This window comes from Varroa destructor, unplaced genomic scaffold, assembly GCF_002443255.2.
Source record: "Varroa destructor unplaced genomic scaffold, Vdes_3.0 BEIS01000003.1, whole genome shotgun sequence".
Taxonomy (NCBI): Eukaryota; Metazoa; Arthropoda; class Arachnida; order Mesostigmata; family Varroidae; genus Varroa; species Varroa destructor.
The window spans coordinates 23,280,012-23,291,408 of NW_019211456.1; the positions used below are offsets into that span (position 1 = coordinate 23,280,012).

General features: G+C 41.6%; 3 long non-coding RNA genes across 8 annotated transcripts in view; 1 reads left to right on the forward strand and 2 right to left on the reverse strand.

Annotated features, from left to right (window-relative positions):
* Nucleotides 1-10,096, forward strand: part of LOC111247102 (uncharacterized) — a 72,997-nt gene extending 62,901 nt beyond the window's left edge. For 5 of the 6 annotated variants that reach the window (XR_015323060.1, XR_015323062.1, XR_015323063.1 and 2 more), the window contains one exon: nucleotides 9,751-10,096. This is a non-coding gene — a long non-coding RNA (uncharacterized LOC111247102). Of the gene's footprint in view, nucleotides 1-9,573; nucleotides 9,646-9,750 lie in introns of those variants that run through there. The other variant, XR_015323067.1, reaches the window with a different exon arrangement.
* LOC147756691 (uncharacterized) lies at nucleotides 1,218-5,241 on the reverse strand. The gene is made up of 2 exons (XR_015323072.1): nucleotides 3,388-5,241; nucleotides 1,218-3,081 (listed from the first exon to the last, which is right to left on the reverse strand). It is a non-coding gene; the product is annotated as an uncharacterized LOC147756691 (long non-coding RNA).
* Nucleotides 7,057-9,254, reverse strand: LOC111247105 (uncharacterized). Its single transcript, XR_002671961.2, has 3 exons — nucleotides 9,025-9,254; nucleotides 8,585-8,813; nucleotides 7,057-7,717 (listed from the first exon to the last, which is right to left on the reverse strand). It is a non-coding gene; the product is annotated as an uncharacterized LOC111247105 (long non-coding RNA).
* Nucleotides 10,097-11,397: the final 1,301 nt, after the last annotated feature.

Consider the following 11,397-nt stretch of genomic DNA (forward strand, 5'->3'; position numbering starts at 1 on the left):
AGGCCGTTTAAAGCCACATTAACCTTTGGCAGAATGGAGATCGTTTGTCAAAGAGCTCTCAGTTCGATACTTGTTTGTTATAACGTAGATCCCATTTGAGTACTCCAAAAGAAATACAAATTCTACGATGAGTAACAAGGACCTTTCTTTTTTGGACCGAAGTAAAGGGGCCCAGTTGAAACGGAAAATAGCGGATAACAAAGCATTTTAGATCTCATAATAATAAGAACAAGCAAAATAGCAGGCTTGATATCTACAATCTATTGACTAGGTAGGAAAGTAACGTTGATGCGCTTTCTATTCACCATTTCTTATATAAACTTAAGAATACTGGGTTCAAAAGGCAATACGGAACTTTGTGATTGTTGACTTTATCGCTATGTTGTGCTTCTTGTTGCACATATTGGAGGAACACGAATTCGTGCGCAAGGTTCATTCCTCCGGACGGGCAGATTGACCACTGACCACTGGTATGGAAAGGAAAGAATCATCTGCCACAGACAGGCATCGTCAGATACATCGTTCGATACCCGCACCGCAGGGTCATCCATCCGTAGCTTGTCTACAAATGCCGTGTGGCTGGCGTACGATGTGTTTGTTGATCGGCAGCAGCAGCAGCAGCATTCGATCAACAATTTGCTGGTGTCAGCCGCTCAGATTATCGGAGGTGCATCTACTTCGAACATCGAGACCAGTAAGTTGCTCATCACATGAAGGTTATCACGGGACGACTTTCCGGGCGCAATGCTTGCGCAAACGAAAATGCTGCGAAAAGATTGGAAAAATTTAAAAAGCCATTAAACGGACAGGTAGAAAAGGATATAACTATCTCGCGCGCTATTGTAGATCTGCCGCTTATCGATATATTTATGTATACTTGTACGCGAATGCGACTTAAAGCTTTAAAAAATCGACGTCGCTGACTGTTCTAACGTTTTATTACTGGACTATGTGTGTTTTTTTTTTGTCCCGATTTATACGTTTGCGTGTGGTTACTACCAAGAGAGGTAACAAGAAAATTGGAAATAAACCTTTTACCAAACACCGTAATACAGTAGACACAGCTGATCTCTTTAAACTGCGTTACAACTGAGGTAGTCGTTGTCTGTAATTTTGGAACTATTGAAATACAGATATCGTAGAATCTATAAAAAAATACGAATTTTGTTATTTCGAATAAAATTATTAAGCAGTGAAGTGTAAGAATTACGTTGAAGTTCAGTAAGACTAAATTTATTCGTTTCTCGAAGTGTTGCATAACGTAGAAACGCGTGTTACAAACATGTCCTGTTTACACGAAGATAAAATTGTTTTTGTTTGATAGAGAAACACTCATACATAGGTACGGTACGCCCGACTAAGTATAACTGACAGCCAAACTAGACTAGATCTGATCACTTACATCGACATCGCAGGAGGTAGTATGGACCTCATTTACAAAGAGATTTCAAATTACATTTGTCTATCGAACGTTACGCTCAAATGTTTATAGACGCAGGGTTCTTTTAGTAGTCGACTAACTTAAATTACATACTGTGCTGCCAGCGAGTATCTCTGGGCCCGCGTATTGTCGAGCAAATAAAGGACTTATCACACACTAGTACATGTAGCCAATAGCTTTTTGAATTTTTCTTATACTTTTTTTCATCCCGATCCTTCGTACATATCTAAACGTCGTCGGCTCGCAAAAGTGGACGTATGTTATGCGATCAAGTAGAAGATTGTCGGAGACGCCAACTCCCTGTGACACTGACGCGTGGATAACAACATTAAATAACGAATATATAAACTAAACTATCGTAACTTCTGTAGTGACCATTTCGCACTGCGCTTTTAAACAGGCCATGTTTTATGCAGGCGAAGCTTGAGAGCGTTGAAATATGAAAGCAGAACACAATCTACGCTGGCCAATAGGCCAATATATGCCCTACTCATCAGTTTCGAGCATAACTCATCGCTGTTTTATGCGTATTTTATTAATTATCATGATATTAAATAAAGGACTAGAAGGTTTTGACATTGAGAACTCCTAGGTGACCACTTCAAGACGACATTTTGAAGTGCTTTTAAATCGTTTCTCATATCCGCGCAACGTCTCTAAGCAGTCGACTTCTTGCAGCGCATGGTCTACAACTTTGTACTTCATTTAGCTGGGTTTATCGAATCCAATATAAAGCACTGCATCGTTATAAGCGTCGATTTTCAATTAGAGCGACAGGTGTTTCATCCACGAACCGACACGCCGTGGCTGATTTATTGGTCAAACAATGAACTCAAGTGATACCAATAGCCCTATCTTGTTTGTCATGGATGCAGACAAATGTAAAAATTAGAAAATTGCGGCTAGACTATTTACGCCTAGATTAGTTTGGACTTTAGTGTTCTTAATTATATTTATTTTTTTCTCTAAATATCAACAAACGACACTTTTTTTACTGCAAGCTTTCGAATGCAGATATATAACATGGGTCTGTACACTACACTCTATCATCCACATGAATAAAGAGGACAAGGTTGTTCTGTTCATATTATAATCTTTCTAGACAATCATAAATTACCATCAATTAAGGTACCGTATTACTGTGGTACGCTAAAACAATATTAAAGGCTCTCTTCACATGAGCAACCTTATCAGGCCATTTATCCGGCACGGTCCACACACGTTTTTACAATACGTTTCAAACAATGAAGTTTCACAGTAAAATGGCACTCGAAACAGGGCGTTAAAGATTCAACTGTCTAATGCACCTACTGCTGGTATCTTTGCAATAGTCGCAAATATATTACAATATAAACATGTAAAAAATTAAATCATCAACTTATCTCGCCTTTCTAGCGGAGAAGGCGCCAGTTAGGATCCCTCGAAACACATCTGTGGGATTTTACTAGACCCCCAGGACCGACCACAGCTCATGCCCAATGTCTAGTAGTATTCTTTTTTTGGTAGTCGAAGATCGAGCGGCACGTGATTACTTGTTCTGCACTTGATGCTATTCTCCTATAAGTATATGGTGCGACGGTAATAGATGGTGCATTTAGTGCTTTAGTACACGGGAACGTGATACCCGAATCACGTTACAACTGTAAGAAAACAGCCAATCACAAGAAAAAAAGACGCAATTTTGTCTACTGTCTGAGATATCTACTAAAGCATTGTATTTATGAATTATCTACGAGCTTTACAACGCAATCATTTCCTTTACAAGTAATCGTAAACTTGATGCAAGAGGTAAATCATTTATCAACGAACGCGTCCTGCAGCCTTCACCGACCGCAACAATGCAAAAAAAAATTATATCGAATTGCCTCCTATCTAATTGCACCTCGTTTGTAACGTTATCAGTTGTTACGAACGTTGTCATATTCATGAGTCCTAATATTCTATACCTTTGCGTTTTTTGAGGTCTCTGGAGGAAGTTGGAAACCGTTATCATGGGCTGGAGTCCATGCTCCGGGTATCGAATGAACCTAGCGTCTTTGTACATCTCGAGGACAACCAGTAACAATGGAAGCATCACTATGATCAGTACTTAGTCATAAGATAATTCGCTTCCGATCTATAAATGATCCATTAGGCTATACGCAGTCCAGAGAAACGCACATTTACGTTTTCAAACGAATTACCAGTTTTTATGCAATCTGAGCCTGTCACAGTTTAAGTAGTTTGAAGCTAGTCGCATTGTGTGTGGCAAAAAGCCCCACACCATGGAAACCTGACAGAGTGAACACCGAATCGCGTCCGCACACCCCCATAGCAATGGTAATGATTCTCTGTGCAATGAAAATAATTTTGAGAAACAAATGAGTATACTGAATAGAAGCGGGAAAGTAATTGTTGCACGGTCAAACAAACAGCGGCTTAACCGTCATGGCAAGAATTGCTCTCCCGCAATGGTTACCGCTTGACGCCACCCGCGACTTTTGTATATTATAGATTCAGGGTGCTGATGAGCCAACAACAATAGCTAATTCAGCTCGCTGTGTTGCCTTGAATAATTACCGCGTATGGCTTTCACATCTCACTTACTGTCATTGCTTATGCTGTTGTCGGCCCAATGCAATACACATATTTAAGTAGAATCGAAAAACAGGGGCGTTTTGGCTTGGACTCATTTTGAATTTTCGCGCGCGCCCAGCAGAAGCTCAAATTAAACTTCTAGCTGCAACAATAGTAAATGGGCGCTACCGTTAGCTTTCGGTAGCGTCCTTAAATGGATGACGCGACAGCTTCCGGTGTCACTAGCATGTCCACACACGCACGTATATATGTGTAAATATTTCTAATTCGATTGACCCGCTTGTCTTGGTGGTGCGGTGCGATAGCGTTACGACGAGCCGTTACCACGAATTAACAAGAGCCTCGGATAACGTCACACAGTGGCACATGGCCACTGTGCCTGATGTCGATGCTATTGGTGTTAGCGGTGGCGTATCAGTGATGGTGACGATAACTCTTAACTAATTGCTTCTGCTGCTACAAGCTCCTCAGCAAAAACGGCTGCGGGCCGCAATCTAAAGCCAAATCTCTGACCCCGCTGAGTTATTGTCTAGTGAATGGCAAAAATGATCGCGGTAGTGGTAGCTGTCATTACGGTAGAAAAAGGCATAACGTAACACGGCCGAGCAGGGAGTTGCACTGCACTGCACCACACGCAGCAGCAACGGCATGAATGCAAAGGAAAGCAATGTATTCTTCTTGTTCCTATTGGCCGTTTGCCATCGCTATTGCTGTTGTTGTCGTCTATATGCACTGTTGACTCCCCGTCGCGTAGGATCCGACGCTGCCCGTAGTACGCAGTAGTACAACAAACTAACGAACGAATGAGTTAACCAACAAACAAAGGGAAGAAAGACCAGTAAGACTATGGCCAGTGGTCAGACGGTGAAGGTAAAAGGACGGAAAGGAAACCCAGATATGGCAATATTGGCCGAGGAGGTATAGGTTCTTGAAGAAACCATCCGCTATGTCAACACTGTTGATGCATACTTGCGCAGTACTTGGAAATATAACTCGAAAAGGATATCCAAAAGAGAAGCGAATATATATATATAATTATTCATCGTCTTTGACAGCTACCTATCTTCTTCGCTCTTCTCTATTCTATTATCTTCTTGTTTAACTTCAAGAGGTATCAGAAGAAGTTGACGCTTGAGCTTGTTGTGCTCGTGTTCCACTTTTGTCTGCATCCGTTGCTTCAGCTATGGTAAGACAAAACCAGGGGTTGCTACCGTAGCAGCATAACTAATACTATAGGGCAAAACAACGGCTGGTAATGGGCTACGCTCCTGGGCCCAGTAGCTCTGCGGCGGCAATCAGTTAGTTGGCTTTAAAGCATTTCTGCCTTTGCTATCAGTGGAACTCTAGGTAACGGGCACTGCGCTGACGTGTCAACGATTTACTTTGCAACGCCATGTAGAACAGTAATGGACAATGGCACATGTAATAAAGCCGACCTAGCCCGCCTTAGAAATCAACCAGTAATGCACGAAACAATATCCGTTAGTCGGTTGCTACTGCTCCCGAGAAGCCGAGGCGACTGCTGGCAATGACGAGAAAGTGCTTCATACACATCCGCACACACGAAGACGAATGTAGACGTGTATATCGATGGCTTTCGGATATGGCTAGACTCTTGGTTTCTCGCTGCAGTAAGCCATAGAAATAGATGTGACAGACAAAGAAATCAGCGACGGCAGGGAAGTTTGATCGAGCAATATCGGCAGACTCCAGATTTAGCCACCTCCCCTCTGGTAATGGATCTATCAATTAATTACTCCGCGACAGCATCAGCAGCCAAAACATTGTTACAGCTTTGGCATCAATACTATCACAACAACGTCAGTAACGCTTGAAGAGAATCAACTCTTCATTCAGTGAAGAACCGCTACCTTGACAACGGCGGAATAACAACATCGGCTATCGAGGCATTGACCACGGGGCCACGAGGGCAACAACGATCCTTGATAGGTAGGACAATCGAAAAGAACTGCATCCGAGGTACAGGGTTGGTCTAAATACACGTATAAGTACATATTAAGTAAATGCTATACACGCAGACAACTGCAACACGGTGATTACACTAATCTAAGGTTTGTACTTGTTTGTAATAATAATGGGAAAATCACGAAGGATCGTGCTTGCGTGTATGGCCTGGACTGGCAATAAAAGAAAATTGAAATGTGCGAAAATGATAAGTCAAAAGATAGCACTAAGGGGTCTCAAGTTAATTTGATTGTCATTAGAGAAAACCTGTTAGATTCCTGCGCAGCCTTAATGACCGACCGTACGAAATGATAATAATGATGTAGTGTTTTTGAGACAAAGCTGTCTATTTTCCTGGTTTAGTCGCTAGTTAAGCAGGTAAGCTTTCGGCATAGTGCTATAAAAAATGGGTTTTCGATAGAGTGCTAAAATGTCAGCTCTTCTTCTCAGCCAGCAGACAAATCTCACACGTAGTACTAGTGCTGAGAAGAGATGCGACGCTTACAACGTTGTGACGTATTGAAGACACAACAAATGTTGCGTCCTTTAGAAGATTTTCCCACTATAGGTGCATCGATAATTCTAGTAATAATCATTTGTTAGTGAGTGATGTACTTAACTTTCGATCGAACTTAACTTTGCGATTTACGGAGGGTGCGAAACGAGACGACGGAAAGAAACGTTAGATTTTAGCAAACGTTCAAGTATCTTGAACTCAGTACTTCTCCCGCTACCTTTAGACTTGGATGGGCTTGACAACTGGTAACAGCTACGGTACAATTACACCACTGCCACTAACATTACAGTGATAGAAGCCCACTGAGTGCAATAAATAGGAGCCGTACATTATACAAGGGCGCCCATGATGCTACTCATAGCGTTTAAACGTCGTTTGATACATTCATCAACGACTTGATCCCTACTTGGTATCTAGTCCTAATGTCCTAGATATCCGGATGGCAGCCTTTTTTCCTAACCCGGAAGAAGCTGTCAGGATGCAGCGCTAAGTGTTGCGTGCGGTTAGTGTATTGCCGATGGTTGGCTGTACATTACGATCAAGCATTTTTCACTCGTTTCGGCTTACATACTCCTTCTACTAAAGCTGCTATTGAATATAGCATTATGATTGTTGCCACGCTAGTCATTAGGGCGATGATCAGCACTTATTCATGTCATCTAGCTATATATTATTATTGTTTCTATCAAAATAGCGTCACACGATGTAGATTCTAGGCCAACAACAGAGTGGCTGTTAGCGGGACTGTTAGTTGTGGCCCCCCATTGTGTTATCTATGCTATTTTAACGTCTAATTTCGCTTAGGTAGAGAAGAATGGTGGGACATTAAGTAGGTAGATAGCTAGCTAGTTAGTTAAACGTCTTTCACAGAAAATGAAAATATTTGTATTTACGAAAAGGTCGTTTTAGCACTGGCACAAACCTTATTCAAAACCAAATGTGGTTTAAAAAAAAAAACCGTTAATTTGTTTAATCTATCGATTTTTTGCTTCCTGATTATATTCTTGACTTAAACCGTCCGGTGCTTTGCTCTTCGACTGCTTCGCGTGTTGTAGTTCTCCGATAGTTGAAGCCTCTGTAGCCGCTATGGTTGATCCCCTTCAGATGATCTCACAACAACATTGCCCATTAGTTCCGTCCATGTTCTCATTCGTTCTTCGTAAAACCCAACACTGATAACAACAACACATATAGCTACGAGAAACATCTGAAATATACTAATGGAAGACGGTGCCCTCATGTAAAAGATTAAGGTTACATCTAACCTTCTGGAAGTTAGCCCAGAAAAAAGCGTATCTGCGCTAACTTATCATTTGGCTCATTGCAAATAGAAAATATTCAATGGCTTTAAGTTGAAAGAAAGTTTGATTTTTGTTGCCTCACACTAACAAACAGGTGCTCTAGGCGCGCCCAAGCGAATTCGTCCTACTAGGTACGAAAACGAGGGCCGGTTATCCTTTCAATTTAGTTTTGCCACGCAGATCGATTCTGGTCGAAATAGCTATTTTCGCGTTTTGTGATAACTGCTTTCAGGTGCGAACATTCAGGATAGGTTGATCGTACCTGTGGATTTAATGTCCTATTAAGTAGCTACACCATATCGCCAATATGTACTTTAACCAGTATCAACCAGATAAAAAAAAAAAGCTTATGTGTGAATATCGGAGTAGTTTCTGCTAATTCATGTATTCGCCTACTGCTCGTTCTCACAGGGCCATGGCTAACTAAAGTGAATTGGCACTTTTGTTGAAACTCTCCAACATTTACACATCCCGCATTCTTTGGCTAGGGACTTATTGTCTATAAAACCTATACATATCTGCTCAGAGTTAAATCTTGCTCGGACGGCGCAAAATAATTACTTTTATTGCCTTCATTGTCCCTCAGGCTTCAGGTTTAGTGAACATGTTTGTCATTTGTTCCGTTTAGGTTACCCATGCACAGACGTGTTATGTACTTGTCGTTTAAACGTGCCCGACTCGATCTTTGCGCTAGAAGAGCTCGTGGAAGACATGGTAATAAGAGTTATCTAACGAAAGTACAATTGTTTTCTTGCACCTTGCATAAGGTGCCGAATAACATACGCTGTTGATAGTATCTGCCAATCGGCTGAAGTTGCGCTCGATCCCTAGTAACAGTAGGTTTAAAATTCTCGCGCTTTTGAAGAGACGCACACTTGATGCCTCTTAACATTCCGACGATCTTTGTGGTGCGCCTGACAACAAACGGCACTTTTGGCCGTCACAAAATCGATGACAAGCCGTCGCTGAACAAACGAGGCTGACGTTTACGAAAAGTATGTTTAAAATCCTTCTGTAAAAAAAAAAAAAAACTTCTGTAAGTGACGATTTAAGACTGAAAATGATGTAATTGTTACCTTTGTGCTAGGAACAGAAGTTACACTTGGAAAAATTCGTGACGATCTTTTCAAAGAGCGACAACAGAAACAATTGTCAATCTTATCACCACTGGAATGGCATCCTTCGTAACATCATGCTTCATCAGGAGAATAGCACGTAATTACGTAGAATTCAGGTGGTTTACGGCTTTATGCGAAAAAATTGGTGCTAAATGGCCTGAGCCGTGGGAGACTGCATTAGAAGCCAGTAAACGACTCCATCATTTATGGCAACAGAGACGGAGTTTGTCGCCACTCTAAATGCATTCCGTTACTGAAAAATATGGATAAGTAAAATAGCCTCGAAAATCCTAGTGCAGAATTCCGACACGCGTTGAAATCTTGGAGTAATAGTGCCAAAGACATGGATCACATATTAGGAAGTCAGAGCTTTGATTGTATACCTATACAGTATGGTGGTAAAGACCTATGCAGTATACTTGCCGTGCAAGTCGAGATGATAATAACGACGAGAAAGATAAGCAAGTAATAACTATTAAAATGGGTTGAATATTTTATAATAATATCCCTAAAATATGTATACTTCTGTCATGTAAATGCGTATAAACGTCTGTAATTGGTGCGATTTCTTGTTTTTATTTATTAGTTTTTCTAACAAACTTATTTTATGGGCAGGAAAACTAGAATGACTTCTAGAAATTATACAAGGTAAAACAACGATGTTTTAAAATATTGGGTACACGCTAAAGCCGATACTCTGGGAGCTTTTCAACAGCGTTGTGCTTTGTACGACACCTAATCACGTTATCCCTGTTTTTTTTTTTTTTTTTTTTTAATTTTCTCCAAAGAATCCATAGTAGGATAGCTTATGCTGCCTATTTCTCTTTTCAGAGCTAGGAAGCAGTCGAAATTCTACGGAGATCTGCAGAATGTATAACTAAAGACATCGCTATATTTCGTGCCAAACCGTGATTGAAGCGTTGTGGTAAGGTCGTGTGTGTGTTATTGTGGAGCAACTGTGAACCTCCGTATCATGCACCTATCTTGAATTCAAGATATCTAGTGGCACTGAACGATACCTCATAACAACAAACGGCGCTAATGTCCATTGTGACCATGGGCATCAACTTACCAGCGAATCTATTCAACATTGTCGTTGAAGTTATTTCCTTCGCTGCTCTCATCTGATCCTGTTCTGATCGTTGGCACAGACTGACCTATCGCTCGTTTATGGAGCCCAGGTAGTTTTTCGGTGGTAAACGAGATAAAATAGTGAAGAAGGACAAATCACCAAATAAACCAAGCAGATAGAACTAGCAGCGGTGCTAAGAGAGTATCCATCCATAAAGCGGAAGAAAACATCAGGCAAAAGTCTTAACAGTTTGAAACCAGCAGCGTTCCCAATTGAAGTTCGTCCTGCGTAATCGGCTCTGTTAATCGTGCATGGGTAATAATAACAGCAGTGGCTACGAATTACCAAGTATCGCTGTCCAGCAACGAATCGTCAGTTAAACTTCGCACACCCAGCCGAATGTTCATGATGGCGACAATGACGAAGATCATGACGCTGATAATTGTGACGATCCCATCCTAGCACAAACGGAGGGGCGGATTGTGCCCAGTGGCGATCGCTGGTAGTAGCGGTCCTAACAACACTAAACAGTGAAGTTGAACGTTTATCAGTTACTAAGCCGTCGATAGGCCCATGATGCCCTGCACTGCAATGATAATTACCGTGATACTAATAACAATTCACCGAAACGTTTCGAAAGTTAATTTCTTTCTTGTCTGGAGATTACGTACGAGTGACAGCAGCAGTAACAGCGGAGGCAGTCGGAACAGATACAACGTCAAAAATGACGAGGTTGCTCGCAAAAACTGCTATTGAAACAAGAAAATCAGCCTATGCGAGCTCGCCCGAACCGTGTTGCGAAAACTTAGATACCCTCAAACAGAGAGATGGTAATGGGGAGGACGAAGGCAGTGACGATTAGACTGTGGCGGCTCGTTGGTTCCGAGGATTCTGGGACGACAGCCAGTTGCTCAGCTGTTTCGATTCAGAGACAGCGGGAGAAAAGGAGTGGAAATGACTTTCAGGACAAAGCCGAACAAAACCACAGTACAAGGGGTACCGTTGGTCCCAGCTCGATCAACCTATGCGCTGGCAGATCATGATAGAGTCTGAAAAACAGCATCCGCTAGCAGAGGTGATCAATTTGAAATTCACAGGCAGTCGCATTAGTGTGAGTAGTAGCACCAGACGAAATGGCAATTGAAGCAGTGCGATCTCTTCTTTCTTTCTTTAAATTGGTAAAAGAAATTCTTCAAAGGGAAGACGACTGGGATTGGGTCGTTTTTGTTGCATAGGATAGTTGCTTAATGACAGTAGCTGTGAAACTGATGCAAATGTGAGTCGTGATGGTGTCGTAATTGTAATGCCTCCGTTTGACCTTGCGCGTCAGCTAATTCAGTCTTGTGACGGTTAGCGATAACGACAATTAGCTGTTACGAAGATGATTTGTCGTGCACACGCAGAGA